We start from the raw sequence: 26379 nt of genomic DNA on the forward strand, positions 1-26379 counted from the left end.
CTGAGAAATCTCCACCCTTTACCAGGATGATCCTGAATATTTCTCCTCCTTTATTGAATACCCTCCGCCTACTGCCCACCCCAATTAAATGAACCTCAATAAAGGAAACAAATTCCACTAAAGGGGGGCTTGCTCTATCTGTCTGCCCACTCCCCACTTCACTAAAAACTCACTTTCACTTTAAATTCTGGCTCACATATGAATTTTTCCCTGTACAGTAACAAGAACCCACAGTGGGTGGCAGATGCCCAGAAAGCCTGCATCATACCCACCAGACAGCCCTGGATCCTTCAGCTCGATCCGCAGTCGGGGCCTTGCAGGAGGCAACCAGTTGGTATTTCTCTCATTTTTCTCCCCTCAGACAGAGAACAGGACCATAAATTGGTCAGAGATGTTTATTAAGGAAGCATAGCTTCCCTTGATTTTGCATAACCAAGTTTAGTTTGCTAATTCATCATAATTATCTCAAGAGGACTAGTGACCACATCTAGACCATGAATCTTTTACTTAAATCCTACTGCCTAGTAACCACTGGCATCTTACCAGACCCTACTTCTGCTGCCCACAAGCTTCCTGACTTTGCCACAGCCTCCTCCACTGCACTCAGTATCACTCCCACTGCCAAAGCTCCCATCCCCCAAGCCCATTCAGGGGAATAGTGGCCAATGTAAAGGGTGAGTTGTCTCATATTTTGCACCGAGGCCTTCTAGATTTCTTTCGTGTTAACAATCAACTGATTGATACTGATTAATTTTGTAAATTGTCAATTGCAGCATTTCTCAACTCACTGGCCTAAAGTAAAGTTTACATATATGCTTATCTAAATAATGATGGGAAACTGAACTATGTGAAAGCACATAAAATCTATTGAAATGTTCCTAAACCTAGAACTTTTCAGATGGGGGCGGGAAAGACCATAAATTGTCAGAAAAAGACCACAGTATATACTGCTAGTAAAATAATGAAAATAAGCTTTCTAATAAGCTAACAAGTCAACTTTAAAGTAAAAAAACAAAACAAAACAAAAAACAACAAGAATACCAGGCTTCTGTTGTGCTGCTAAATTACCTTACTCTACTAACCTCTGTGGGCGTATTATAAAAGTCATCCATTTGTGCTTCAGTACAAGGAATTACTTTGGGCTAACACTGGAAACATAGTGCCTGAAGTACATTGCAAGTGACAAGCTCCTCATTAATCATCGTTCTGAAACATCCATGCTTCAGCATGGTTTTTCAGCTCATTGTTTAACATTTTAAGTAAACACAACATCCCAAAGATCCACCTGCAAAAAACGACGTTTTCCCAACCTTTCTTAGCACCTGACATGCTTGCCAATTTATTCTGAAAGGTCACAGTGTAAACAAAGTTCTGTTGTATCTAGAGGGACAAAAACTGTTTAGCATAAAACACTATAATTTGTATATAAGAGCAATCCTCTATAGTGGGGGAATGCCATCAAGAAAAAAAATGTAAATACTATCTTTGCTATTGAAATTCTGACCTATTCAAATAAAGTTATTTTAAAGAGTTGTTTTGGTTTGCGGTTCTTTTGTATAGCAACTTGGTCTCTAAGTAAAATTCTAAACTTCAGTAATCAGTATAGTCAAGAGAGCTATTGGCAAAAAACATGAAAACATTTAATTTTTTGACTATATGAACTATCTTATAAATAACTCTGTTTATATATAAAAATGATTATCAGCTTGAAATTCAAAATCCCTTCTATACAGCCACTCTACCAGAAATTGACCAGCTGTAAGCCTACCTCACTAAGCCTCATTTTCTTTATCTAGGGCAGTGATGGCGAACCTTTTGAGCTCGGCGTGTCAGCATTTTGAAAACCTTAACTTAACTCTGGTGCCGTGTCACATATAGAAATTTTTTGATATTTGCAACCATAGTAAAACAAAGACTTAAATTTTTGATATTTATTTTATATATTTAAATGCCACTTAACAAAGAAAAATCAACCAAAACAATGAGTTCACGTGTCACCTCTGACACGCGTGTCCTAGGTTCGCCATCACTGGTCTGGGGGTAGGCATAGGAGTAACTCTCCACCAGTAGGATCAAATGAGATTACACTTACCGTGTATGCTGCCTGGAATTACATCATAGATAGAACCAATAACTAAAAGATATTTTAAACTTTCATTTACACAAAGGAATAATTTATAGAGGGGTTTAGATTCTGGACTGCATGACCACAGAAGTATCCTTAATTTAAAGTTCTATAATATGTATAACATTCAGGTCATCATCTTGCATAAATTGAAAGTGAAATGCAATTAATTTTAAAAGGCTCTGCACAAAAAAAGACAGAACATTTAAATAAATCTTTATTTTAAGAAACCCTTTTTGAATTTCATGTCTTCTATCTGACTACATATGTTAAGGAAAACAAATTAGGATACTATAAATTTAAACTGTATGTATGTTTGGTGAAATAACATAGCTCGAAACACAATGCAAGATACATCTTTTAAGACTGGTACAAGTCACAATCCCATCTTGCTGATAATAAACTTTTGTAAATTAAGACTGGCAGCTCTGCATCTCGCATCTTGCTCTGGTTTCTTACATCTATTCTAGATTATTTAGAAGCCTAACTCAAGGAACAGACTTTCATTTTGAGCAGATAAATTCTATCAAAATATCAAACATAGAGACAGTTCTTTAAAATAGAGAAAATGAAAGCGTAAAAACACAGAACTTCCACATACAGAATAAAAAGAAAATCTTGAGTGGCAGAGGCTCTAACCAATGACCGTATTAAAGCTTTTCGTTCGGTAATGATGAAGTCATTGTTAATGAGCATGAGGGGAGGCAAAATGCTAGAATAAAAAAGAGAAAAGATAAAACTGAAAATAGCTATCACTGAATAGTCTGGCAAAAGCAAGGTCAACACATTAACAATGATCATTGTAATATTTACAAAAGAACACTTTTCACATTCACAATAAAAACACAGATGTCACAAACATTTAAATTCTCTAACATTTGTTTATAGCTCACATAATAATGTTTCATGAGCACTGAAATTGTAAATCAAAATATTTTCCCAAGTTTTTCACACGAGAGCTGTTGCTTCATTGAGACAAAAGAATTTGATAACACCAATATACTTACTCAGACAGATAAACTTAACAGCTAGCCTGATAAAAATCTGTTAACCAGAAAGATATCGGTTGATCTCTGGTTTCAGAATTTATTTTATAATTTGGTTTCCAAACTTTCTAACAAAATTTGATCCAGAATCTCCACCTAACCTCTTTTGTTCTAGATATTACCTCAGTCCTTTGCTCTGCTATTGAAGGTGCTGTTCTATTTCCTGTCGCCAAAGTCACTACAATACAAGTGGCCCCTTCTCAATCTTTATTCTCCTGTCTAGAATTTGATACTATTTCCTGCTCGGTAGAACTCTACTGTCTCTGAACTTCTCAAATAGTATTCCCTCTCTGAGTTCTCTTCATCCTTCCAGACACTCCTCTTTGGGTTTCTTCACTCTTTCTTCCCCCGATCTTCCTATAATTATGAACCTTCCCCAGGGGTCTGTCCTCAACCCTCCTCTCTCCTCACTCCCTGTCACTACCCTTAGCACTCTCATCCAATTCAACAAGAGCCTTGAGATAACTAGTCACTTCTATCTTCAATCTCTTTTCTGAATTTTAGAAATGCATTTCCAATTACATGCCAGGTATCTCCAAAAATGATTATTTCTATAGGTATCTCAAATTAAACATGTCCAAAACTAAAATCATTGTCCACACTCCCAATATCCAAACAGACCAATTTTCACCACCATTATTTCCTTTTATCTTCCAGCAGCAGGGTTCAAAACAGGCCCCACCAAGACGTGCCAGTGGGGCATGTGAATCGTTTTTAACTGAAGGCAACTGAGACGCTGCAGGCCCACAAGAAACTGTTACCTCGCCCTCAAAAATTTAAATTGGGGGCCCTGCCCATGATAAGAGTTATTCCTAGAAATAACTTCTCATGACTTTTCTATAAGGCAGGGTAAACATCTAATTACTGAACATCTGTTCTTACCATCCTGCCACCCCTGAGGCCGCAAGGTACCTTACCTCATGCTTAGCTCAGAATGCCTCATTGTAACTTTGTCTTTGAATCTCTCATGTATATGGGGTTCCCATATGTATGTACGTAATTAAATTTGATTTTCTCTTGCTAATCTGTCTCATGTAGATTTAATTACTAGACCAGCTGAAAGAACCTAGAAGGGTAAACAAAGATTTCTTCTTTCCACACACAGTTCACCCCAAAACACAAACTAAAACAAGTCCCTATTGATTTGAGGTCTATCCCTAGCCATCCTCGCTCCTGCTCAGCAGCAGGCACTGACTGCCTGACACCAACAGGCTCAACTGCAACCAGTTACTAGGTGGAATCTGATGAAGCCTAGCAGGTATCAAAAGCCTTGTGTATCTGCTGCCTGTCTCCTAATCAAGGCAGGACTAGTTAGGATTCGTAGTTGAACACAAAAGAGGCGAACCCAGGCTGATTCGCAGAAAAGGAGTTTATTAAGAGTAAATTCTCACAGGATTGTTAGAATGATGAAGTACAATGCTCAAAGTTAAGCTTCCAGGAACAATGTCCAAATCATGCCACAAAACAAGACAGATTAGAAAATGGCCATCGGCGCTGTTGTTCCACAGAGAACTAAAGAAACCCCATCACTACCACCATTTCTGGAAATCGACCGTGCAACCAGTGGGCTGCCTCCACCAGCAAAAATAGAAGCTCTATGTAAAATCTGTTCCCTCGGTTCCAATCGAAGTCTTGTGGGAGGTGAGTCTCATTGGTGAACTCTAAATTATATGCCCATGATCTGACTACAAAAGAGGGTGAAATTTTGAGTACTGCTTTCCAGGTTGGTATGAGTGGTTCCTACATGATTAGCAAAGCTAAACTTATACTGGAAAATGTTTACCAAATATAAAGACTATTCAAAAGGTGAGGTTAAATATGAATGCAACTACTGCATACCACCGTTCCTTCCTGCCCCCTTGCCTTCAATAGATCTGTCCAAATCCTGTCAGAATTTGGTAAGCACACTTCAATGCACTTGCTGGAACCGGACCCATCCTGTGGCCCAGATCACTTGGCTAGAGCTGGAATTCCCTGCCTGAGTCCTGCCCACCACCAGGCCCTGGGAGACCACACCTTGCTCCTGAGACTAACACTCCCTCCCCCAGCCATAGCCAGTTCCTCCCCCACACAAGGCAGACCAACCCAAAACCACATCAATGTCATCACAGACTTTAAGCAGTAACAAGACACTGTTGCTGTATTCCATATACCAAAGTGAATCCTCTTGGAAACTAAAACCAATCTAGAGTAAATCTGATTTCTGCAAACCCTTTGAAGACTAGGACTTGACTGGCAACTTCCCACACTCTCCTCACCCCATTCTCCTAGGCTAGCCATTCCCCAGCCATCCACTGGCCACCAAAATCTCAGGGCACATCTCTCACAGTCATCCCTCTCCTTCTACCCCCACTATCACCATTCCAGTCTGAGTTTCTGATAACTTCTTATCTGAATACTGGGTGTGTGTGCGGGGGAGTGTCCCTCAGCCCAGCCTGCCCCCTCTAACATACTGGGAGCCCTCAGGCGTTGACCCCCATCACCCTCCAATTGCAGGATCGGCCCCTTGCCCAGGCCCCTTGCCAGCGGCCCTGCGATCGTGGGCTCCGCTTTAGGCCCAGGCAAGGGACCCCTAGCTCCTGGGACTGCCAGCTTCGACCATGCCCAGCTCCCATCGCTGGCTCCACCCCTACTTCCTGATATCACTGGCCAGGGTGGAAAAGGCGCCTGATTCTCCGATCATGGCTGGGGGGCAGGGCAAAGGCGGCCCCAGCTCTTAGCTCCCCCCTGGGTTTCCAATCACTGTCAGTGGCAGGGGGCTTCTTCCTGCTTTCCCTTTCGCCTCCCTGCATTGTGCCTACATATGCAAATTAACCGCCATCTTGTTGGCAGTTAACTGCCAATCTTAGTTGGCAGTTAACTGCCAATCTTAGTTGGCAGTTAATTTGCATATAGCCCTGATTAGCCAATGAAAAGGGTAGCTCGTACGCCAATTACCATTTTTCTCTTTTATTAGTGTTGATTGCAACAGTGTCCTAACAAGTTCTCCAATGGCAGAGTTTCCCTTGTACCATCTCCACCGGCGCACACGCATATAGAATTCATGTCAAACATTTAATTCTTTGGAAGACTGAATACCTCAGAAGAGTAAACTGTGTATAAATATGAAAGCACTGTGGGAAATGTACTCCGAAAGTATATTCCTAGGAATAAGGAGATCTACAACTGGTTCTCATCATCCTCATCACTTTTATACAGGAGTGTAAGTAGACATAGGAAAGACAACCAGGTTTGGCAAGCAAATAACTAATCTCTTTTCTGACTGATTTGGCAGAACTAAAAGGTGAAAAATACTTTCTAAGTTCTTCTTTACAGACTGTGAGTTAAGGAGGCACTCATGAATTATTTAATGAATGAATAAGAATATAAAAGCATAGGAAACATGATGCTATTCCATTACCATCTCTAAATTGAGTTCTTATCCAGACTCTAAATTCATCCATTAACTTTTTAATTTAGCCCTAGACTTCTTTTCTAAAAAACCCTTTTGACTAATAGACACTTTTCCTACTTGAGTTGCCTCCCTAAAATTTCCCCTACATTAGTCTAATGTAAATGTAGTCTTCTGCTTAGTAATTTTCTCCATTCAGTCATATTATTATGGCACTTGTATATGGCCATTTTTAAGCCTTCTTTTTATAAATACCTCCTATTCTCCTTTGTTTGATGAAGCATTTTTTAGCATTTATTTTACACTATGATTTCCCTCAGAGTTGCCTTGTAACAACCTTCTAGCTATAAATATTCACGTATTTGCAGTGAGGATAAATTCCTGTTAAAATGATGATTTACAATCTTTGTGCTCTAACAGATTAGCAAGGATCTAGATGGCTGCACACAAATTTGTCAAAAGAAGGGAAATGCGTAGTTCCTTTCTTTCTTTAAAAAGTGGTTGGGTAAATTCATGAACTCCTATCTTTGTTCTAAAGATTAATCAATATTGCCTTCATAGTCTTTAACAAGTAGGAGATCTCTTCCTTCTCCTTACTCAAATGGCATAGCTGTTGAGTAATATTTCTATTATGCCATACTAACTGTCCTCTGTTTATTTGTTCATGTCAACTTTAAGAGTATAAAAGCCACTCATATCAAGAATCCTGTTTTACAGTACTTCTAATCCACATCTCCTATGTAGAAAGCACTTACGAAACATTAGTTGACACATTCCATAACTACTGCGTTGGATACCATGCTGAGTGCCAGAAATAATAAAATATTTAACTGTCTAGTAAGCTGACTGGTGATAAATAATCAAAAAACTTTGATAATTAAGAATGCATCATCAGCTACTATATTCATTAATCAAAATCTGTGGTTTCATTACCAAGTAGGTGACAACATCTTCATATGTGAGACTGTTTTGTAAGTACATACAACTTCCTATGAGTATTATTTCACTTAAATACAAAAGATAAAGTAGATTTTAACAAAAATAATACTGAGAAGTTGTCACCATAACTCTATTAGAAAAATAAGCAACTCTCATCACCCAATCCTTTTTTTAACTCTCTTTAAAAAGATTTCTCTTTTTATTTTTTATTTCTCTTATAAATTGTTATAGAACACCTTTCTCCCTTTTTTTCTCTTTTTAGTCAATCATTCAATAAACATTTATTAATCCCAGGAGAAAACTCAAGAAGAAGAACTAAATAAAATGGACACAAGCAATCTACCAGATACAGAATTCAAAACACTGGTTATAAGAATGTGCAATGAAGTTAGAGGAAGAGCATATGAACTCAGTGAGAACTTAAAAAAAGAAGTAGTCAAGAAAAAAAAAAAAGGACATAGAAGCCATAAAAAAGTCAGAAATGAAGAATATAATAATTGAATGAAGAATATACTAGAAGGAATAACAGATTAGATGAAGCAGAGGATCAAATCAGCAATTTGGAAGACAATTTGGCAGAAAACACCAATTAGAACAGCTAAGAGAAAAAGAATAGTTTATTAATCTTTTATAATATGCAAAGTAGCATGGTAAGCATCGAGAATTCAAAGGTGGAAAAGAACCATTTATTCTTTTCAATCTATGTTTCTCAAATTTCATAAAAATATTCATGTTCTTCAAATGAAATTCATTTGTGATCTATCATTCATGATCATCCTTTGCAGAGGATATGAAAAGGGGCCTCTTATTCTCCACTCTGATGTTATTTCAACTGTGAATTCAAAAGATGAACACCAGCTATACTTCACCGTTACTGCAGCATATATCTATACATATCCTCGTAGTCCAAAACTTATTTCCCACTTAACCAGATGCTTCTAGAACCTGATCAAGTAATTTGCATAGTTCACACATCAATGTCTTTATAAGTACCTTTGACCTTACGTGTAATTATTTTCTAAACGTTTCCTGTTGTTCATTTGCCTTCATGTCCAGAACTTAAGCATTCATCATATAAGGACTACATTAAGTGCACCTCTATCCTTTCAAAGTCCTGACAACGTGCTGAGTGGATGGTAGCTTCTTAATGAACATCAGATAGATGGGACAGATCCATAAACACCAAGATACAGAAATAATATTTCATACCATATCTACTATAGAGTTTAACAAAAGTCTCAAATATAGTGGAAGATTGGAGCACTTTGATAATTTATTGTTTTTTATATTAATTCATATATCTTTTATCAGTAAAAATTTTTACTTAACTGGCACAGCACAGTCCTTAAGTCTTAGATTACAGAAACATTCAGCCCCCACCCCCACTTCTATGTAAATTATTAGCTTCCTATTTGCTTGTATTCCCAGGAGGCAGAAAACCTAATATGAAGCACAAACACAACACCCATGTTGACACTTGAGAATTATAATTTGTTCACTAGTCCTAATTTTCTTTTTTTTCCTTTTTTACTATTTCAATCAATGTGTTTTATTGTAAGCTGCCTCAGATAATTTGTGGAAACAGGTTATAAATGAACTTACCTACTATGAAAAAGATATACAGCAAGTTTCTATTTAAAAATTCACATTTTTTATCCATCAAAACATACTTCAATTCAAACATATACCACTCCATTTTTCCTTCTAAGTTTTTTTTTTTAAATATATTTTATTGATTTTTTACAGAGAGGAAGGGAGAGAGATAGAGAGTCAGAAACATCGATGAGAGAGAAACATCGATCAGCTGCCTCTTGCACATCTCCTACTGGGGATGTGCCCGCAACCCAAGTACATGCCCTTGACCGGAATCGAACCCGGGACCTTTCAGTCCGCAGGCCGACGCTCTATCCACTGAGCCAAACCGGTTTCGGCTCCTTCTAAGTTTTTATCAGTCAACCATGTCCTTAAATTGTATTGTCTATCTAACTAATTTACAATAAAGACAAAATTTTCACATAGTTTTAGTTTCACTACTATTTTCTTTTACTTTTTCAAACTACCACTTTCGAGTGGCTCATTATCATAGTTGCTTCCATTTCATTTAGGTTTTTTTTCTGGAGATCTCTTCTGTTCTTTCATTTGTGGCATGTTTCTGTCTTCGCATTTTGGCTACTTCACTATGTTTCTATTAGAAACATTGGTAGAGCTGCTATGTCTCCTAGAATTGGTAGAATGGCTTTGTGTAGCAGGTGTCCTGTAGGGCCCAGTGGCTCAGCCTCCCCAGTCACCTGAGCTGGGCACTCTAGGTATACCCCTGTGTGGGCCATGTGCACGCTCTTATTGTAGTTGAGCCTTGACTGTGGTCGTTGGTGCCACTGGGAGGAAATGACCTCTAGGCCAATTGGCTGTGTGGACCAGCTTCAACTACAGTGGAAGAGCTGCTGTACAGGAGCCACCCCTATGGAGCAGGACTTGCTTCAGTGGGGCTTTGGTGCTCACTGAGTCTGTCCCTTGAGTGTGTCCCTCGTGGATGTGTAGAATTGTAATCTGGTATGATCTGAAGCTATCCAATGGGTACACAGGCTCTGGGGCCACCTGAGAAGTGCAAAGCAACTCAATTGTCATAAAAAAATATTTTTGACAAAAAAAAATGACCCACAAAAATGGTTAAAATTTAAAACTCTAAAAGAGTAGATCTTAAAAGTTTCCATCACACACACAAAAACTGTAACTGTGTGGCAAAGGATATTAACAAGACTTGTTTTGGTGATTATTTTACAATGTATACAAATGATGAATCTTTATGTTATACACCTGAAGCTAATATGCTCTATGTCAGTTTTACCTCAATTTAAAAAAAATAAATATCAGTAAAACTCTGACTATGCCAACTTCTGGCGAAGTTATAGAGTAACTGTAACTCATATACCACTGGTGGGAATGCAAAAGGGTCCAGCCACTTTTGAAAAATTTTGTAAATTTCATATAAAATTAAACATGCTTTACAAAACATACTTACCATACAACCCAGCAACCCCATAGGTATTTATCCAAATGTTCACAGTAGTTTTATTCAGAGTAGCCAAAAATTAGAAACTATCTAAGTGACTATCAAGTGGAAATTGGATAAACTCTGGTGCATTCACACAAAGGAATACTACACACTAAAAATATAACAAGGAACTACCAATATATGAAATGGCATAGATGAACACTGAAAATGTCATGCAGATTTTTAATAAGCTAAACATAGAAGAATAAATACTGTATAAATCAATTTACATAAAATTCTAAAACGACAAAATTATCTTGACAGAAAGCAAATGAGTATTACAGGGGTGAGAAGAATGGATTAACTGCTAAAAGACACAAGGAGATTTGGGGATTGATAGAAATGTTGCATCTCTTGATTGTGGTGATGGTTACACAGCCACACACATTTGTCAAAACTCATCCAACTATACACTTAAAATTGGTGAATTTTATGTATGAATTTATAACTCAATAAAGCTAGTTTAAAAATTCAAACCTAATACTAATAAAAAGCATAGTCCCAATCATATCATAAAAAATAAACATTAAAAAGAAAAAGTAGATTTCATAAACAATAAAAATAACCTGTATATACTAATCAAAGTATAAAGGGGCCATTTGTAATTCTAATCTTCATTATACTTATCTTCCAAGAATATGCTGCAAATCTTTAACAAGTGAAGAAAAAAACTATATACTTACTTCAAATAGTTTCTATTCTGCTTGATAGCTTCTGCTTAATAGTCATGGGAAAAGTGTATCTGATCCTTAAGATTGTGAAAGTAGGACTAAGGGATTTTTAAATGGATTGGGGCCCAGCTGCTGAATAAAAGGCCCTATTGTGAAGCATTTCTTAACAAAATGTCAGTTTCAATGACTCAGATGCCAAGGGCACTCATAAAGAGAAATACTAAGCACAGTTAAAGCGAACAGATTAATAAGAGCAAAGAAGATAACTGACATTGTTCCTTTAGGGACACACACACACACACACACACACACAAGAATATTAATTCAGCCTTTAATAAAAAGAGCTGAATCCTGTCATTTGCAACAACATGGACAAATCTTGAAGGTATTTGCTACGTGAAATAAGCTAGACACAGTAAGACAAATATTACATGATCTCACACGTGGAATCCTTAAAAGATAAATCAAATTTTAAAAAGAGCCAAATTCATGGTAACAAAGAGTGGAATGGTGGTTACAAGAGATTGAGGGTTTGGAGAATAGAGAAGATAAAAAGAAAGTAGAAGGGTGGTTGAAAGGGCTGGGGAGGGAACCATGGTGAGTTATTTTTTATTAGTACAGATTTCAGTGTTGCAAGATGAAGAAAGTTCTGGAGATGGATGTTGGTGATGGCTGCATGACAATATGAGTGTATTTAATACGACTACTGTCCACTTAAAAATGGTTGGTTAAGACAATAAATTTTATGTTATGTGTATTTTACCACAATAATAAGATTGGGGGGAAATATGGATAAAAAAAGCTAAGACAAAAGACACTGAGTTGAAAGATCATGGAGTAGGTGAGTGATAATAAGAAGATGAGTATATGAAATATAAAGACATGGAGTGGGTAGACTGTAGAATTAGAGAAAGCGGGAATGAGGATACAAAGAGTTTAATGGAGACGGAAGGTTTGAACAGTAAGAATATTTACTGATGTGTCTCCATCCAAGATTAAGTTGGTATGAAATACATCATATTTTGTCACACACACAAAAAAAGCACCAACAAAGGCACTACAAAGTCCCTGTCTAAAACAACAATAAATTAAGGAACCTCAGTTAGCAGAGCAACTTAACATGACAGATTCATGAAGAAAGGAATTTATTTTTAAAAGTGAGGATAGCCCAGCTGGTGTGGCTCAATGGTTGACCATCAATCTATGAACCCGGAGTTCCTGGCTTGATTTCCGGTCAGGCCACATGCCTGGGTTGCAGGCTTGCTCCCCAGCAGAGAGTGTGCAGGAGGCAGCCAACCAATGATTCTCATCATTGATGTTTCTATCTCTCCCTCTCTCTTCCTCTGAAATCAATTTAGATAAATTTTTTAAATAATAATAGAAGTTTTTCCACCTTCCCGTGCTACCTTCTACAGCCATACTTGACAACTTGGGACATGAAAGCAGGAAGGATCAGAAACAATCCATTCCCAAGAGTACCCAGATAGTGACCACCCTCACTCCATCACTCAAGAGAGTCATCAACCTGAACTTAGTGATCCAAGTGACAATGATAACATCAATCTGATGATCATTTCAAAAACAACTGCTATAAAAAAAAAGTCTGGCTAATAACATATTATTGAGCCCCTAAAACATACAAGTCTCACATGGATTCAACACATTCTTGATTTTAGCTGTTCTCACTCAACCCGGTTTATCTCAAAAATAAATTGCAAGCTCCCTTTCCCCCAAGCCTCTCCTTTCTTCACAACTTGCTGAAGATCACCACCAGCCCATTTAGCTGAAGATGAAGGTATGTTCCATTAACTCATCAGCAATACTGTCACTTCCTAGTATTACCGTCCACCATGGAAAACGGCTCATGCCCACCAGGTACACACTGAGAAATCCTCTTCCAATCCATCTGCGTGTAAGTGCACTTCGTCTCAACTACATTCAGGAGAGCTCATCAATCTTGTGGCAAACACACAAGTCGGCTCCTCAATCACCCAATCCCTGGCCTGCCCCTACCACAAGTGGCTGAAGACATGAAATATTTGCTCTCCCAAAGGAGCTGATGAGAAGCAAGTTCCGGCCAAAGAGAAATACACAGCATTTTGCTAGGAAAGAGGAATAAGGGATAACCACTCTGAGAAAACATTAGCTCCCCTGATGAAGAGGAGCAGAGGCAGCTGATCTGGCTAACGAAGGCGTGGAAACTGAAGCTACGCAGCTGGCACACTGCAACCCAGAGGCATAATCCAGAGGGAAGTATAAGAGGACTTCAGAGACATGCCTGGCGTTATCAAGCCACTGCAGTGCGGTGAGCAAACCTCTATCTCGGGTTGGATCAGAAAAATGACCCCTACTTTAGATAAACATCTTAAACTACTTGTTTAAGATATTTTTAACTGATACAATCCCCAATTCTACCATGGCAATAGAGTAAGGATTCATTAGCACATTTATGCTCATCAACACTGATCCCAAAAAAAAGAAAAAGGAATCCTATTTATACCACTTCCCATAAAGAGGCAGATATCAGTAAAGACCATGGGCAGAGAAACCATGGATTCTATAGACTGGGCCAGAATTCTGGCCCAGCAACTAGTACTGTAATCTTAGATAAGCTACTTAACCTTTCAAAGCCTCAGTTTCCTCATCTGCAAAAATCATATTACTAACCACCTCATAATGTTACAGACAGGGTTAAATTGCCAATGCATATATAAATTTCATAGTGGCTGGCTTACAGCAAGTGCTTCATAAAAGACTAGAAACCTACCCCCATCACCACTACCACGACTGCCATCACCCAGCACGCCAATTCTTTAGTTAATATTGGTCAACTCGGAGCTTCTTGACTTAAGAATGATTCAACACCACGTGAAACTGAAGGGGAAAATATATAGTTTCAAATTGAAAGAATGTGAGTGTGTGTGTGTGTGTGTGTGTGTGTGTGTGTGTGTGTGTACACACACTGCCTCAGGCCTATCCCACAGTATACAATTGATATAAAAAATTTCTTCATCAAAGTGCTAAGAACTGAGAATGCTAAGAACAAAGCATTGCAGCCATCAAGGTAAAAACGTAATTTCTATGACTTTCAGTATGTCATTTTTTTTCCAGCCATCTCAAGAAGCAGAGATGATTTCCTTCTTAATATTTTCTACAAAACTTAAAAGTAGTCCACAGGATTAATGAAAATGTACTTAACAAAGATTTAAGCTACTTGAGAGAAAAGACTATAAATGCAAATTGTTATTCTCTCTCTTTAGGATTATAGCTGCCCTGCCAAAATCCAAAGCTATGAAAGTTTGCTTTATTCCCTCAAAGGTTTAACATTAGTTCACCTTCTCTCCATTATTTTAGCTTTAATAATCAATGTGATAACTGGAATTTTTGATGGCACAGTTGTAAAAGATAACGTCTGGTTACCAATCTTGCTTACTCTTCTGTTTTCAAATTTATGAGAAAAAAATCTGTCTTCTATATCTTCTTCCCATTTCAGTTCTCTATTTTCTAGACCATTACCCCATTCACACCTCAATTTACTAAACTCATTGACATTGTTCACCTAAATGTTTTGCAACTCAACAAATATAATTTGTACATGGACAAAATTATAGTTTCACCAAGGACAACGATAACATTTTTAAAACCAGAGCATAAGTGCTTTCTATATTACTAAAGGCTCATAACTCTATGATAGGCTTCTGATTAAAAATGCAGGCATGAAAACACATACTCACCGACTGTCATGTTTTTAAATGTACCCTGAAAGAATAAAATTATAAAGAGTAAAAAGAATTTCATACAAACAGCAAGAGCCTCATAAAACATTTACTTCTAACCTTAGTGCCTTTTTTAAATTTCAGGGGAAATCAAACCTGTTCATTTTGTTTTTCTCAAGTCTATGGTTCCTTGATTATTTCTAGTATCAACTATTATCTCTATCAACTCTGGGACAATGTTCACTTGTTATTTTTATTTTGGTTTGCACATTGCTCTCCCAGAACATTTCAGAAACAAGCCTCTGCACCACTCCAATTTCAGCACACACGCTGCCTACTTGAGTTCACGTGGTTCTCTCTGTGTCATGGATAAACACATTAAAGCCTTACTTAATAGAGTTTTATTTCTGAGACTGAAGATTTTGCAATGCATGTAAATCAGAGGATGGATCCTGCACACCCTGACAAGCTCCTCAAGTATATATGCGCAATTAAATAGACAAGCAGTGAAATGTGAAGGTACAGAATGAGGAGCTGGTCTAGAGACAGTATTCACCTGCCTGAAGGGAGCAGGCAGGAGGAGAAAGAAATGTCAGGGCTTGTGATCAGCCAAGGGTGTGGACAAGGAAGAAACGCAGAGGGAACTTACAAATGAAGGAAAATCACAGTGGTCCCATTCCCCAACCCTCACCCCCACCCCAAAAAAGATAAGGTCAAGGGATTATTCACATCAAAGACAGAGCCAGGCAAAACCCAGCTCAGAGCTGGCATCTTTGAGGCTCTCTCTATGACCCCCACACTAAGTCCCTCACTCTGTTTCCTACGCTACCTCTGTACTCAGTGTACATTTTTCTTTCATTGACCGCTCTGTGTGATGGTCGTGGTCATCTCTCCCCGCTCACTGCCTCCTCAAACATTATGAGCACCCTGAAAACTGAATCATACACTTGTGCCCCAGTGTTTCTGTCTGGCACATGATGAACACACAAAAACAGTTACTGGAATGAACTTGGATAAACATCTTTTTTTCCAAATGAAAATCAATTATAAAGGAAAGCTAGATATGATTATAACCAAGCACTTCTTTTTAATATTCATTCTTTCTTTGGCACATAATTATTAGGTGTGGTAGGTAAAAGAGCCGACATGAGTGACTTAATATTGAATGTGGCCAATCCTATGAGACAAAGTTGGTTTAATTCATATATTATTTTACTTTGGTTTAATTTCCTCTGTGTGTGTGTGTGTGTGTGTGTGTGTGTCTTGTTCTCTTTTTCTCATTAATGATGAATCAGAAAACAAATTCAAAGACGTATACATAATCATTACTTTTCAATGTCCGGTCACTGTTAAAAATTACACTCTCAACACTTAATCAATCCTGTAACATTTTCCATATTCCTAGATCCCCCTGTGCAAAATTTTTAAATTAGAAAACTAACAGGTGATGCATCTTTCTTTGTAGTGACTGAATACATTTTTTTCTCTATGAGAGAGGAACTGTCAAAGAATTGAATTTACAAGTACAAAAAAAACCACTTTTCAGTATTCAGGTGTTTCCTAGCAACTGAATCTGCTGATATTTTCTCATCACAAGTAAGGATTAGGAATAAAAATCTGTGTTTCAGTGCACTCTGGTGTCAATGAAAGTAGTGCAGCTCAATGAAAAAAAATACTATAACTTATGTGTAAAAATACTAGGTATTATCTAGCCAATCTAGGCTGAGGATTTGAAACAGGTAATTATAATGCTTAAATCTGGTACGTGATCTGAGGACTGGAGTGTGGGTGAATCTTATCTTTTCTGTGAATGGGGAGAGGTGTGCAGGGGACACAAGTGTGACCATAAAAACAGTAACTTAAGAATTTCTCTGGAGAGTTAGTTCAACCATGAAGAATGAAGCTGCTATTTTCAAAGTAGTCAGAGTTTAAACCTGGTTTATGCTGCATCATAGTTTCTTACATACCCCAGAGAAACACTGTCAAAAGATTAATAATTTTAACTACTGCAGCCACCTGTAGTAATTCTTTGGAAGTATTTTGAAATGAAAGACATTTGCAATTGAGATTTCAGGAATATTCTGCCGGTACAGCATCTCACACACATTATCAGGTACCTCACTCCTTTATAAATAGTACAGTGAAGTGCAATCCCATTTAACTTTAGTTTTTTCAACAAATATCGAGACTACAAACATGCTGCTCTCACAAGGTAATTCATCAGATTCTAAGCATCTACTCCTCACAAGGCACTGTGCTAGGCATCAGAGCTAATGAAGCTGAATATGACACCATCTCTACCCTGGGGAACCCAACATTTAAAACATAATAAACTGATAAACAAAATAGAGCCACAGAAACATGGAACAGACTGTCGAATCTCAGAGGAAAAGGGTGGGAGGAAAGAGATCAACCAAAGAACATATATGCATAACCTATGGACACAGACAATGGTGTGGTGAAGGCCTGGGGCGGGGGCGGGCTAGAAGGGGTCAATGGGGGGAAAAGAAGACACCTGTAATACCTTCAACAATAAGGATGAGTTTTTAAAAATAAAACATGAAGGAAACACCACTATAGGGAAAGTGAATCAGAGAAAGCAGAAGAGGAGCAGAGGTATGTGGGCCTGGGGAGAGGTAACCAACTACTGTAGCAAAAAGGGCCTTGAACTTAAGGAGTTATGCAGGGCCCAGGTCCTACACTAAGTAGCTGCTTGAATTTTGGTAAGCCGTTCAGCCTATCTGGGGCTACGCTTTCAAGGGCAAATGAAGGGGCCTACCTGGTAAGTGCTATTGCGAGCCCCTTATAATATAAAGCTAATAAGCACTATCGTACATAACAAAGCAAGCACATCCACTGAGTTTGCATTCTAGTTGCCAACAAAGAGGGCAAGACAACACACAAATGATTAACACAGCTCTAACATCCTTCCCTGCTTTAAAATTCTCTATGTGCTCACATTTGCTGGCAACTAGAAAGCAAAGAACTTGAAATAAGTGAATCATTAAAATTCTCGCCACCAATAATCTCCATAAACACAGAATACAGAACCACACTAAGCACTGCAGAAAGAAATTAAAGGAAAAATTAAAACTTTTAAGAATATTATTCACATAAACTAGCCCCTTCAAATGAACACCTAAAAATATATATAGCACTACAGAATTTCATATATGTTACTGATTTTTTTCAATGAATGAAACTTCTTTTATTAAAAATCTAGAATATTTCACTAGAACAAGAAAATACTTTTATTTGATCCTATTCTGTGAATGGTGCCAAAAGCCCCATTTTATAAAATAAAATACATATGGAGAAAGATACTAAGACTCACTTATAATAACTTGTTTGTTTGTGGTATCCAACTCATTGCATCTACCTGATCCCCACATCCAACGCTGAAATATTCAGCTTGGTCCCCTTCTCTTTTTATTCTTTACTCCTTTAAAATTGCATCTACTAGTTAGGCTTCACATTTCTAAGCACTCTTCTAAGTTTCAACCCAAATTTACCAGGGTGTCCTACTAAACCGATAAACTCCACAGGCCCAATACCGAAATCATCTCCTCTCCCAAACAGCTCTGTCTCACATCCCTGCTGCTAAAACACATCGCCAATAGCCCATGCTTTCTGGCACCTAACCATTGAGCTCCACTGCTCTCTGCAAACTGTTCATCACATTTGGCTTGTTGAAGCCAAATAATTTAAAGTCAATGTCAACTCTTACTAATTTCCCTGAGCTCAGGTGATACAACTCTCAGGACACACCCATTTTCTACCTGGTCACTGAGTCCTAAGCTCTCCCTACTAGACAAGGGGGTTCTTGAGGGTCAGAGTCCTGTGTCATAAACTTTCCATTTCCCATAGACACTGTGCATTAAACCTGACATATTTTTTTAAAATTTGTTGAATGGACAACAAATTGTAAACTGCACATTATTAAAGGGCTTAACAAACCAATGACTCACAGAGTAATGACCAAGTTCAGCTTAGTGGCCTCAGTTGACAGGCACGTCTCCAAGTAGAAACAGCATGTTTATTTCCCCCAAAAAATAAACAATTTCTTTTTGATAGGTTCATGCTTTAAACTGCAATGTTTTGTTTCCTACAGATTGGTACAATGAGAAAATAAACAACGTGAAAAATCTAAAAATATGTGTAAATGTTTAAAATTAAAAAACCAAAACATAAAAAACAAGGTAGAGCCTGGTAGCAAAAGTGGGGGTGAAGGTGTAGTAGCCACAACTTGCACACTGATGGATTGGCTGCAGCACTAACTAGTTCATTGCAACCACTTAAAAATAGCATTAAATAATCAGGAAGCAATATTAGAAAAGGCATATTAGTCAAACTAAAACCCAAGGAAATCAACCAGTTAGACACCAATAAGACAAATAAAATTGCTATACAATTCCACAGTAAGTAACCATTCAAGAAAAATAATTATATTTAACCACAGCTTAAAGAATTAAACTGAACACTGCTTTTAAAAAGAGGATAAAAGAATTAAGAGGATTCCAAGCTCTTTTTAAATAAAATTTACTTGATCAAGTGCCTACAATGAACATTTTTCCACAGCAACAAACACTTGGTGAGCCATAGACTCAATGAGGATTCCAAAAATGTAAAAAAGGAAATCCTTTAAAAAAAAAAAATCCTTATTTTTCTCTGTGACTCCAAGAGCTGCTTACTTGCCTGCAAATTATTTCCTTGGAAACTTCTCAAAGTACTTCCTTCTCCGCCTAAATTAAAATGTATAGATATATTTTCTGAAAGACTGCTTTTTTTTTAACGTTTCACCAGAGCCTTTTAAGAATGAGTCTCAGGTTGGGGGTTAATGGGGGGATGAGGACACATTTGTAATACCTTAACCAATAAAGAAAAAAAAAAAAAAGAATGAGTCTCACAAACAGAAAGTGAAATCAGTCACACTAAGAGAATCTGCTTTAAAGAAACACTTTCAGAAGCTGTCCGTTTTTGTTTCTGTTTTTAAAGAAAGCGGTTCCACTGCTGAATGACAGCAGACACGTGGGAAAGCTCCAGCTCAGATGTGGGTCCTCCTCTCTTCTCCACTGATACCCACACCCTTCCCCTGCCACCTCAGTCTCAGGGCTTCACATTCTCCTGCCCAGAAATCCAAACTTCTAAATGTGGCTTCGTTCTTGATATCTCTATTTGGATGACTAATAAGCACCTCCCACTTTCCATGGTTGAGACAGAACTCTTGACTTAATTTTATGTACCTCTTTCTCTCTCAGTCTTCAGCATCTTGGTAAAAGGCACCCCCCTCTATTCAGTTATTCAGGCCAAAATCTAGGGGGTGTAATATAGTGTTCTGAATTCAGACTCAAATGCCAGGCTGCACGGATTCAAATCCTGTCTGCTGCTCACTACCTGTGCAAAGATATTACAAGCCTTGGAGGGTAATAATAGTACCCACCAGATGGGGTTACTAGGAAGATTAAATGTGTTGATTCATGAAAAACATTTAGATCAGCGCCTGGCAAACTTTAAAACAGGGGACCTCAAACTTTTTAAACAGGGGGCCAGTTCACTGTTCCTCAGACATTGGAGGGCCGGACTATAGTTTAAAAAAACACTACGAACAAATTCCTATGCACAATGCACATATCTTATTTTGAAGTAAAAAAATAAAATGGGAACAAATACAATACTTGTATTTGCATGTGGCCTGCGGGCCGTAGTTTGAGGATCCCTGCTTTAAAAGATTCCTCTTTTCTTCTCACACCCAGTCTGTCATGTCAACAATACTTCAAAAACAAAGATGATATCTACTGACTTCTCTCACTTATTACCTTTAAAACCACCCCATTTCAAGCCACCATCTAGATCAGTGGTTCTCAACCTTCCTAATGCCGCGACCCTTTAATACAGTTCCTCATGTTGTGGTGACCCCAACCATAAAATTATTTTCGTTGCTACTTCATAACTGTAATTTTGCTACTGTTATGAATCATAATGTAAATATCTGATATGCAGGATGTATTTTCATGGCTACAAATTGAACATAATTAAAGCATAGTGATTAATCACAAAAACAATATGTAATTATAGATGTGTTTTCCGATGATCTTAGGCGACACCTGTGAAAGGGTCGTTCGACCCCCAAAGAGGTCGCGACCCACAGGTTGAGAACCGCTGATCTAGATTAATGTGATAAACTTCCAAACTAACCTTGCTTCCATCCTTTCTATACCCTCCACAGTGGTTTTCAAGTAGCAGCTGCAGTAATCTATTTAAAATATAAACCAGATCTTACTGATTTTCGACTACACTGAGCTAAAAACCAAACCATTTACCCTGGTTTATTCAAAGTCCTCCATCTATCCCTGTAGTCTCATCTGGTTCCACTTTGCTAGCTCACTACCCTTCAGCTGCACTGGCCTTTTTAACTCTGCAAAAATACCGATATTCCCTCCTCAGGGCTTTTGTGTGTTTTTTGTTTGTTTGCTTGTTTAATATTTATTGTTGAAAGTATTACACATATCCCCTTTTTTTCCTCGGGGCCTTTGCATTGGTGACTTTCCCTGCTTGGAATGCACTTCCCTCTGTCGGCATTCAGCTGGCCCCTTCCTATTACATACTCAATATTGTTATTGTTTATTACTTTAGTAATTGTCTATTTCCCACTAGAATATAAACTTTATAAAAAAGAAAAATTTCATTTATCTTGTTGAATACTGTGTCCCTAGTACCCAAAACAATACGTGGGTGAACAAATAAAAAGTTATTGAAAAAATAAACCATTAACTGAAAGAACTGGCCAAAGCTTCTAAAATTGTTTGTGAAGCAAAGAAATATGTCTTTCCCTCATTCTTTTCCATAACTGGTTATCAATTTATTGCATCTCAACTCCAATTCACCCTTTTTGCCTGCTATGTAACTGGACCCTATTATAATTTACCTCCCAGTGTTTTCTCAGAGTAAATTCCCTGATAGTACAAAGCCTTACAAAGGAACAGTTACCATCAGAAGAGCCTAGGAATTGCAATTAGAAGACCTGATATTTAGAAATGGCTCAAGCAATAACCTTGGATAAATAGCCTCTAGGAACTGCATTTTCCTAATCTATATAATGCAGATTGTAATTTCTGTCTATCTCAGAGACTCTAGGTGAGGGTCAAATGCATAAATAGTAAACCATGGGCAAATAGAAATTATTATTCAGCACCTACCAGTGCAACAAAATGTTACTGAGCACTGCCCCTATGGCAGTGATGGCGAACCTATGACACGTGTGTCAGAGGTGACACGCGAACTCATTGTTTTGGTTGATTTTTCTTTGTTAAATGGCATTTAAATATGTAAAATAAATATCAAAAATATAAGTCTTTGTTTTACTATGGTTGCAAATATAAAAAAATTTCTATATATGACATGGCACCAGAGTTAAGTTAGAGTTTTTCAAAATGCTGACACGCCAAGCTCAAAAGGTTCGCCATCACTGCCCTATGGAGTAGATGGAAAATTTTAATTAAGACAGAGCCCTTACTTTCAAAAAGCTTATATTTTAGTTGAGGAGAGAAACACATACTGGAATCATGTCATCATAGTGGGTAGTGTGCTGAGTACTGTGGGAGCACAAAGAAGACGCATTTAACACAACCTGGAGGCCTGGAGAAGGCTTCCCAGAGGAAGAGTGGCCACAGCTGAGTCTCAACAGATCAGCACCGAGAGAAAAGGCTTCTTATCAATGAGAAGCTAATGTCCATCTTGTACAGTCCGAGAGCATGTTCAAAAGCCAGACTAGTTCCGTTATCATAAAATCCCATTAAGAACAAGCTTTCAGATATCACCTGGGATAAAATTCTTCCAGCCCCATTTATTTCACCCTCTGCCACTAATTAAAGTACCTCTTCTTCATCTTCAGGGCAATTTTTCTCATCCTACAAGGATATTTCCATTTATAAGGCTGATATTTTTCAATTATCTATTCCAAGGTCAAAATTTTCCTCCCGGGAAAGGTCAGTAATAAAGAGACCGTAGCAATAGGCTTAGGCTTTTCCTTCGCCATTGCCCTAAAAGAAATCCCCTCCCTCCCTCCCGCTCCCTCCCACAGCTGTCAGGTCAGGTTCCCAGGCCATCCACTCTCCTGCATGAAAAGGCAAAGGGACCCTCCCTGGTTTGGCTCTGTGGTTAGAGTGTCAGACCCACAGATTGTGGATTTGATTCCCAGTTAAGGGCACGTACCTCAGTTGTTGCAGGCTCAATCCCCCGCCCCTGGGAGGCAATCAATCTATATCTCTCTCTTACATCAATGTTTCTCTCTCTCTCTCTCTCTCTCTCTCTCTCTCTCTCTCTCTCTCTCTCTCTCTCTCTCCCCTCTCTCTCCTCCACTCTTGGGAAAAAAAAAATCAATGGAAAAAATGTCCTTGGATGAAGATTTAAAAAAATAAATAAATAAAAGGCAAAGGGTTCTTTGGACAATCTTTCAACCAGACGTGGCCCTGACCCTGCCGGGAAAAAGTCAAGCAGCAATCACTGTCCCTCTTCTATCAAATCCAACGACACTGAGGCCAGAGCTCTCCACAAGCCCGGGCAATCAGGACCAACCCAGTAAGTCTGAATCCACTAAAGCAGAACGTGGACCACCCTACACCCCACAGTTCCAATCCTGGGCAGAGAACCAACAGAGGTCCTAGAAGGTTCAGAGCAGCAGTATTGGTAATAACCAAAAGAAAGAAAACAAAACCCAAATGCACGTCAATAACAGAACAGGTAAATACACTGTTAAATAACGTCAATCAAAACTGGAATGAATCAAAATCATGTGTCACCTGATAGGATGCAATGAAAAGAATATACCCTCACCTCTATGATATCCCTGCTCAAGATGTATAACTTGCATCTGAACATGCAAAAATATCAGACCAGATTGAGAGCTATTCTATAAAGTAACTTGGCCTAGAACCTTCAAAAGTAGCAAAATCATGAAAGTCAAGGAAAACCTAAGAACCTATTCCAGACAAAAGGAGACTAAAAAGACAATAACTAAATAGCATATTTGATTTAGGACAAATACAGGACACGAATGAGACAACTGGTGACAAGTGAAAGGGGTCTGAGGATTAGATGGTAGCCATGATCTGATGTTTCTTTTTCTTATTTTGACAGTTGAATTGTGGTTATGGGGAGGACATCTGTGTTTCCAGGTATTACACACTAAAGTTTTGGGAGCCATGAGATGTAAGGTTGGGAACTTATTCTCAAATGATTTAGGGAAAACATTATTGTTTTTGTAGTTGCAACTTTTCTGTACATTTGTGATTACTTCAAATTTCTAAAAAAATATTTAAAAAATTCTTAGAGTATGTTGGAAGGGGTAAAGAATGAGGGAGGAAGGGACAAAGCTTAAGTGTAATGTGCTGAAAAAATAAATTTATTCCTAACTTAGGAACTCACAGAGTTCTGTCTTTAATCTCAGTATATTTATATTCCCCATCTTCTGCCCATAAGAAGAGGGGAGGGGGGATTGCAAAAATCTGCCACATGGCCCAGCTGGTGTGACTGAGCGGTTGAGAGTCAACCTATGAACCTGGAGGTCCACCCCCAGTGAGGGCACATGCCCGGGTTGTAGGTTCAATCCCCAGAAGGGGGTATACAGGAGGCAGCCGATCAATGAGTCTCTCTCATCATTGACTAGAGGCCTGGTGCACTAAATTCATGCACTTGAGGGGGGCCTCCCTCAGCCCGGCCTGCACCCTCCCTCAGTCCAGGAGCCCTTGGGGATGTACCATGGGGAGCGGGCCTAAGCTGTCAGTCAGATATCCTTAGTGCTGTGCTCGCCAGCTATGAGCCTGGCTTCTGGCTGCATGGCGCTCCCTCTGTGGGAGCATACTGACCACCATGGGGCAGCTCCTGCATTGAGCATCTGCCCCCTGGCGGTCAGTGCGCATCATAGTGACCGGTCGTTCCATTGTTCAGTTGATTTGCATATTACCCTTTTATTATATAGGATGTTTCTCTCTCTCTCTCCCTCTCCCTTTGTCTCTGAAATAAATAAAAATTCTAGTTTTTTAAATCTGCCACATAGTCTTCTTTGTACATAAGATTGTTAGGAAACTCAGTTGACTAGCAAATATGCATGTGCCCATTTTTATTAGCAAGGAAAGCTTTTTTCAGAAGCCCTCAAACAACTAACTTCTCTTATTTTCAGCCAGAGTTACATTGTATCGCATGCACAGATCAATAATTTGGAAAGGAGGAAGAAACCACCATGATCAGCCCAAGGATGATACCAACACTCCAGCAGCTTTCTGAAATACATAGTGATATTTCTGGTTGTTATGGGGACTTGGACCACTATTGGCATTTAGTGGATGAGAGCTAAGGATACCCACTGTCCTGAAAAGTACATGGCTATTCCACATAAAGAAGTGCTGTCCAACATGTCAACAGGCAAAGTGGGTGAACAAAACCAATAATAAAACAAGGAGAACAACCACCAGTAGGCAAATATGTCTGCTACAGAGACTGACAGTAGGAAAGATACTATCTTTACCTATAAATAGATTATGGTCCAGGATAGGTCACAAGACAAGTAAAGAAACTATTGAAAAACATCAACACTACTGAGGATTAAAAACAGCAACAATAGCACATAGATTAGGGAAAGAGGAAGAATATTAACAGTTATTAAACACCTATAATGCTATGTATTTAAATAAAGTGCCTTCTTTCATAAAAGCGGAGTTAACATTTTAGTCTTCCCAAATGCTGATATAGCTGAATTATACGTGTTAGTTAACCCAGAAGAGCCAGTAATAAAAATTATTTACACCAGAAAATATTACAATTTTTGTGTGTATTTTTAAGATGTTATACTTAAGTATAACAGTTCCAACAAATCTCTTAAAAAGCACCAATCATGTTATATATTCAACACAGCTAGCACCAATCTCCCCCGGCAGTAGGCTCTTTTTTGCAGCACTATCACATTACTGTTTTTACTATTTAATATAAAGACTTTCTTCTACATTGCCCTCTACTGACCCAAAATATCAATTTAGAACAAAAATCTAAGGGTTACATCCACCAAAGGCCACTCTAATGTGAAGGGCCTTATATAAAATCCATCTCCAAACAAAGAAACAGGACCTTGAAAAACCCACTTACAAAATTAATGAGCTCTCCATTAGTATTACCAAGAGAAAGAAAAATTAAGAAAACTAACTATGGGTAGAAACAAATAAAAACCTAACAGTTCTAGAATTACCAGTACAACAGCATAAGCAATTTGAGTGTCATTATAAAAATTAACTCATTTCTTAAGAAGTAAAGAACAAAACGACCGCCAAACCGGTTTGGCTCAGTGGATAGAGCATCGGCCTGCGGACTGAAAGGTCCCAGGTTCGATTCCGGTCAAGGGCATGTACCTCGGTTGCGGGCACATCCCCAGTAGGGGGTGTGCAGGAGGCG

The 26379-nt window shown here is 38.3% G+C and overlaps 1 protein-coding gene across 2 annotated transcripts in view; it reads right to left on the reverse strand.

Moving 5' to 3' along the window:
- PRIM2 (DNA primase subunit 2) overlaps positions 1 to 26379 on the reverse strand; it is a 282575-nt gene that overhangs the window by 200026 nt on the left and 56170 nt on the right. The window lies entirely within an intron of this gene.

This window comes from Myotis daubentonii, chromosome 6, assembly GCF_963259705.1.
Source record: "Myotis daubentonii chromosome 6, mMyoDau2.1, whole genome shotgun sequence".
In the NCBI taxonomy this organism is placed as follows: domain Eukaryota; kingdom Metazoa; phylum Chordata; class Mammalia; order Chiroptera; family Vespertilionidae; genus Myotis; species Myotis daubentonii.